The sequence below is a fragment of the Talpa occidentalis genome, unplaced genomic scaffold (assembly GCF_014898055.3).
Source record: "Talpa occidentalis isolate TD23 unplaced genomic scaffold, MPIMG_talOcc4v2.1 talOcc4.8, whole genome shotgun sequence".
NCBI classification, from domain to species: Eukaryota; Metazoa; Chordata; class Mammalia; order Eulipotyphla; family Talpidae; genus Talpa; species Talpa occidentalis.
The window spans coordinates 36,003,267-36,009,751 of record NW_023605194.1 but is presented as its reverse complement, the minus strand read 5'-3'; the positions used below and the strand labels follow the sequence as shown (position 1 = coordinate 36,009,751).

The window sequence follows — 6,485 nt, the reverse complement described above, 5'->3', positions numbered from 1 at the left end:
ATGTGAGATAACAGAAAAAAAAATGCACACACACTCACACACACACATACACACACGTCTCTGTCCCCATTTAAATCCCTAAGTGATCAGAGCACTGGAAGCATCTTTTGTTCTGCTTGATTTTTGATCCTGGTTCCTGACACAGGGCTCCTAGATTTCTCGTGATTCTCAGTGATGGAGGAGCATCTTTTGTTCTAAAGAGGCATCTCTGGGTAGTTTCCTGCATGGAGACTGGACACCAGACAGACTAAGCCATGATTAAAAGTCTGGAATTTTAGCCTCCTCCCCACCCCAACTTTCATCATCGAAAGAGGCTGGAAATGCAGTTAATAATTGATCATGCATCCATGAGGACCTCCTTAAAAATTCTAATAGTATGAGGTTCAAGGTGCTTGAAGTTGGTGAGCCATCCTCCCCATGGGAGAGTGACCTCCAGGTCCGGGGAGAGAAGGTCCTGTGCTGAGACCCTTCTGGACCTGCCCTGTCTGTCGCTTTACTTGGCTGTTCATCTGCATTGGAGGAGTGGAAAAATAATGTATTCTCTATGCTAAGTTCTTGGCTGAGACATTCCCTCTAATAAAAGATGTTAACAGGAGGAAAACAAACAGAAGTTTAGCAACCTGTGTACCTCTTATATATAGAGATACCCAGGAATAAGCGTAACTCTAACACTGCCCAAGCTGCCATCTTGATATTTTCTTTAGCAAAGACTTAAAGAAGATCTTGGGTGTGGGAGTCAGTTATTAAAGGTTGTCAGGCAAAGCACAATAAACCAGGCTTTGATTTTTATGTAGATTAAATCTTGCCCGTGCCTTCTCCACAGATAGGAATGTCTAGGGATTTAGAACTTAGAATCATTCTATACTTCTTGGTATGGAGAGGGAGATATCCTGACAAAGGGAAATTTCCCTTATAAGGGTAAATATCATTTACAAAAGTGTAACTTCTCAGTTTTCACAGCTTCTCCTGTGTCTGCTGTTTCTGAAAAATAAAGTCTTAAAATAATCTATGTGCCAAAGAGACATATTTTTGGTTGCAAGTTTTACCTCCCTTCAGTATCCTTTAGCAGATCCTTTAATAAGCTGTAAAATGTGTTTCCCTGAGTTCTGTGAACTTCCCTGGCATATAGTTGAATCCGAGGGGAGGTGATCGTGTTGGCACGTCAAAACTTCCTGTGGAGGGTCTAGAAGACACTCTAATCTTTTTGCCTCTTCTAGTTTCTAGTGACTGCTGGCATTCCTTAACTCGTGGCTGCATTGTTCCCACATCTGCTACTGTCTTTTATTCTTTTCTTAAAAAAAAAAAAAAACTTTAAAAGTATTTTTGAGAGAGCTTTTAGTTTTACAGAAAAATTAGGAAGAAGACACAGACATTTCCATATACTCTTGTTCCCACACATGCATAGCCTCCTCCAACATCAACACCCCCCATCAGACTTTACATTTGATACAATTGAAGAGTCTTCATCGACACATCCTAATCACCCAAAGTCCACAGCTTACATTAGGATTCCCTTTGGTGTTGTGCATTCTATGGGTTTGGATAAATGTATAGTGAGATGTATCCATCATTACAGTTACATAGAGTGATTTCAATGCCCTAAAAAACTTCTGCATTCTGCTCATTCATCCCTCCCTGCCCCCTTATCCTTGGCAACTACTGGATTTTTACTGGTTGCACAGTTTTGTTTTATCCAGAATATCATACATTTGGGTTCGTACAGTATTTAGCCTTTTCAAGTTGGTTTCTTATTTATTTATTTATTTATTTATTTTAAATAATAAATTTTATTTTTATATTCCCCATACAATTGCAACCCCCCCATTCTGACCCCAATCCCTCCCCTCCCGCCCCCCACCCCCCAAAAAGTGTCTCTGGTTCATAGCTTTTTGTTGATTTTGATTTTCACTTTCTTATAGTTATTCATTTTCCTGGTCCCTTATTTAAGTTTTCTAGATTCCTGCTATGAGTGAGACCATCCGGTATTTTTCTTTTTCTTTCTGGCTTATTTCGCTGAGCATGATCCCTTCCAGTGCCATCCATGTTGCTGCAAATTGCATGTGTTTATCTTTTTTGAATGCTGAGTAATATTCCATGGCATATATGTACCACATCTTCTTGATCCAGTCATCTATTTTTGGGCATTTGGGCTGTTTCCAAAGCTTAGCTATTAAAAATATGGAATGCTTCATGAATTTGCGTGTCATCCTTGCGCAGGGGCCATGCTAATCTTCTCTGTATCGTTCCAATTTTAGTACATGTGCTGCCGAAGCAAACACTCAAGTTGGTTTCTTTCATGTAATAATATACATTGAAGTTTCTTCCTATGACTGACATCTCATTTCTTTTTAGTACTGAATAACATTCTGTTTTATTATGGGTATACTACAGTTTATTAATCCATTCACCTACTGAAGACATCTTGGTTGCCTCCAACTTTGGGTAATTATGAATAAAGTTGTCATAAACATCCATGAGCAGGTTTTGTGTGAAGATGTTGTAAACTCCTTTGGATAAATACCAAGGAGCATGATTACTAGATCATAACATGAGTATGTTTAGCTTGTAAGAAACCCATCAATGAGCTTCCATTTTGCATTCCCAACACAATGAATGAAAATTCCTGTTGCCTCAGCTCTACCAGCATTTAGTTTTGTCAATGTTCTGGATTTTGGCTATTTTAATAGCTGTGTAGTGGTATGTCACTACTGTTTTAATTTACATTTCCCTGGTGACATATAATAGGGAACATTTTTTCATATGCTATGTGCCATATGTATTCTTTGGTGATTGTCAGGTTTGAAATAGGCATAAGAGCATAGGCCAGGGTGTTAGATGAGTCCAAAGTGGAGTGACACTTGGTTCTTTCCACCTGCAAGAGTTTAGGGAAATCCCTTAGACCTAATTATTCACCTTCAAGCTGAAGACTGTAATGTGTTAGTAGGAATAAGACTAATTCATGTATTAATGTGTATTTTAAAGCTATGGTTAATGAAACACACACCCTATGCTGACACTAACTCTCCCTGAATGCCACAGGGATATAGTACTGTATAGTGCAAAGATCCCAGTATTGCAGTAACCTCAGTGTAGTCTGTGGACCAGCAGCACTGGCATCCCATGGAAACTTAATGGGAATGAAAAAAATCTCTGGACCTTAGTTAGAACGATAGAAAGCCAGAGAATAGGGCCACCATCAGTGCCACCAGTGGTTAAATTGGTCCTGCAGCCATTGATGCACTTCGAAGCTTGAGGCCCACTGCTGTGTTGGAAACCTGTCCTAGACTTTGGGTAAACCACCTCTACTCTCTGGCAATTAGTTTACTCCCCCATAAAATGCAGCAGCAGCAGCAGCAGCAGCAGCAACTATAGTTATTAGACCACTTTCACCTTTAACAATCTGTAATTTTGTTTTAAGAACCATTAGTAAGTTTATAGTTCTGATGTCAGGCACTTTGCCAGCTACATAACATGTTGTTTCAAATAATCATTGACAATCTATAAAACATAAAAGAGAGGTTTGGACCACCTCATGCAACTTGTTCAGGGATACTAAAATAGTTCATTATAAAGTTAGGATGCCAAAGAATCCAAACTTCAAAACTGTGAGCTAAATCAGAAGCCCATGGAAATGGATATCGACATTGCCTTTATGTTTATTCAGAACTAATATTTAGGATCAATATAGCCTGGCTTTTGCTTCATATTCTTTTACCAAATTTCCAATAGATCAAACTAAGGCTGATAATAGAAGTTTTCATGGAGACACCAAATTCAACTTTCCCTTTGCTATGGTGACAAGCCCTTCATTTTGTATAGCATCTCCTTCCCCAAGTTAATACTCCATCATTTGATTTTGTGTAAGTGGAGAAATCTAAAAATGCAGATATGGTCATTAAAAATCATCATTTTTTCCTCCTATCACTCAAAAACTAAGTCAATTCTAATTAAAATTTTAGTTCAATAAGTCATATTCAGTGAATATATTATATTAAATGTCTTCAGGGAAGGCATCTATAGATGGGTGTAGTTTGATTGGAAAATTCAGTTATGGTAAAGACCTACAGATTCTTTAAAATGAAAGAAGTGGTTTTTCTCCATAACCTTCTACATATGTTTGGTTAGACAATCTTTTTAATATATTTCATAATAGAACATCAATAACTTTGAATGAAAGTCAAGAAAACCTGGATTTGATTTTCATCTCCTCTAAGTATTAATTTCTTATCTGAAAACTGATATTTTAAAAAATCCCTATTTATTTCTCAAGGGTTTAGTGAAAAACAAGTATGATAATATTGAATATACTGTTATTTATAAGATATGAGAACTTTTTCAATCTTTAGTTTAGTACTTTATGCATAAAGAAACTACAAGTTTGTTATAATGAAACAAGTAACTTTACATGTTTATCTGATACTGTCTCCAGCACAAAGAACTAAACATATATTTCAAAGAACTAAACAAAAATGGTAAAATGGAATAAATATTCTCTCTTTATGGCCATCTCTATTTCCAGTATTTCAAAGAATTTTAACTTTTAATAGAATTTTCTATGCATGCTTATGTTTAAATTTTCTAATTTAAAACTTTCAAAAATTGGAGATGACTGCAGAGTAAAGACCCCACTCCAACTCCTTCAGATATTCACAATAAAACTGCTGCAACACAAAGACAAAAAAAAAAAAAATCCCTGAGGGAAAAGCTGAAGGCACATCACACAATAGAAGCATCAGCAGAAAGGGTAAGGAAAACCTTAAGCGAACTTTGTGCAGAGTGATAATGGGGCAGCACAACTCACAAGAGGGAAGGGCAACCTTTTTATCTATGAACAACGAACAAGAAGGGCAAAAAATTAAGAAAATATACAAATTTAACACAATCCCCATGAAAATCCCAGCATAGTTTTTCAAAGAAACTGAACAAAAAATATTGAAATTTACATGGGACTATAAAAGGCCTCAAATTGAAAAATCAACACTAAAACAAAAAAAGGAGAGAAACGGAAGTATTGTGTTACCTGACTTCAAACTTTACTATAGAGAAACAGTATGAAAAACAATATGGTATTGGCACAAAAATAGATACAAAGATCAATGGAACACAATTGAAAGCCCAGAATAAATCCACCTATATAAATAAATCCATACTGATACTGAATCTATGACAAAGCATCCAACACCATAAAATGACAGACAGTCCTTTATATAATGGTCCTGGAAAATTAGAAAGTCGGAAATAGAAGAATGAAATTGTATTATTCTCTAACACCATACACAAAAATAAAGTCAGAAATGGATTAAAGATTTAGAAATAAGACCTGTCACAATAAAATACACAGAAGATATTGGTGGCATGATCCTTGATATCAACAATTTTTTGTCATTCAACCCCTATGACAATTGGGATTATTTTAAGTTAAAGAGATTCTACACATCAAAAGAAAATACAAGGTGATTAAAAGGACAACCTACTTAATGGGAGAAAATATTCACACAATATGTAATTGGTAAGGGATTAATATTTTGCTATATATAATGGATTACATATCTATTCATCTATGCAGCTACACATATTTATAGCTATATGTATTTTATTGTATTTCAAAATAACTTGCTGGATTCAGCACATGATACCACTAACACTTTGCATACACATTATCTACTAGAGCTCATTGGTTTATAAGTAGAATGTTTTTGGTTGGCGGTAACTTTACGTATAATGAAATACACAAATCTAAAGTTTACCAAGAATTATGGGCCATATCTATTTTGAATTCATATAATCATTCAGCAAAGATTCAGGAAAATATAGATATACTGAGCATTTTTTTAAATATCACAGACAAGGGACTCTAAACAGATGATCAACAATTTCTCAGATAGAAAAAATATTAAAAATGCTGAAATATCTTGAAAGTGGACAGCTGGGAATACAAAATTAAACAAATGTTTATATAATGCTTTATATAATTCTAGACTCTGTGTTATATGCTAGGAAAACAAAAAAGGTTTCAGACTCATATATAAAAATTAAATTATAATAAAGTGTGTTAAGTCACATGACTAAGTGTGTTGAACAATGGATGGACTTAATTGATGTAAAGTGAAATAATCAAGAGAGTTTGGTGAGTATTTGATTGTGGGAGATGAGGGAGTAAAAGGAACCAAGGATGACCTTGATTTGGGAAGCTGGAGAGATAGTAGTCTCATTCAGTAAGATAGATATTTTGAAGAAGATAGGTTGGCATGGGAAAGTGATGTGCTCAGTATAAAATGCAATTAGTCTGAGGTGTCCTTAAGACACCCAAATAGAAGTGCCAACTTGTAGTTGATTTATATGAGTTGAGTTTCAGTGATAGAGGCTTTAATTTGGGGATTAGGATTTAGGAGTCATCCGCATATAGATAATAACTTTTCCATCTTCCTAGTATGACAGCTATATAATCCTCTTTAAGGAGAAAATATACTTGAAATATATGAACC

At 35.4% G+C, this 6,485-nt stretch overlaps 1 non-coding gene across 1 annotated transcript; it reads right to left on the bottom strand.

Annotated features, from left to right (window-relative positions):
* Window positions 1-2,172: 2,172 nt before the first annotated feature.
* Window positions 2,173-2,279, bottom strand: LOC119234999 (U6 spliceosomal RNA). The gene has a single exon (XR_005122756.1). It is a non-coding gene; the product is annotated as a U6 spliceosomal RNA (small nuclear RNA).
* Window positions 2,280-6,485: the final 4,206 nt, after the last annotated feature.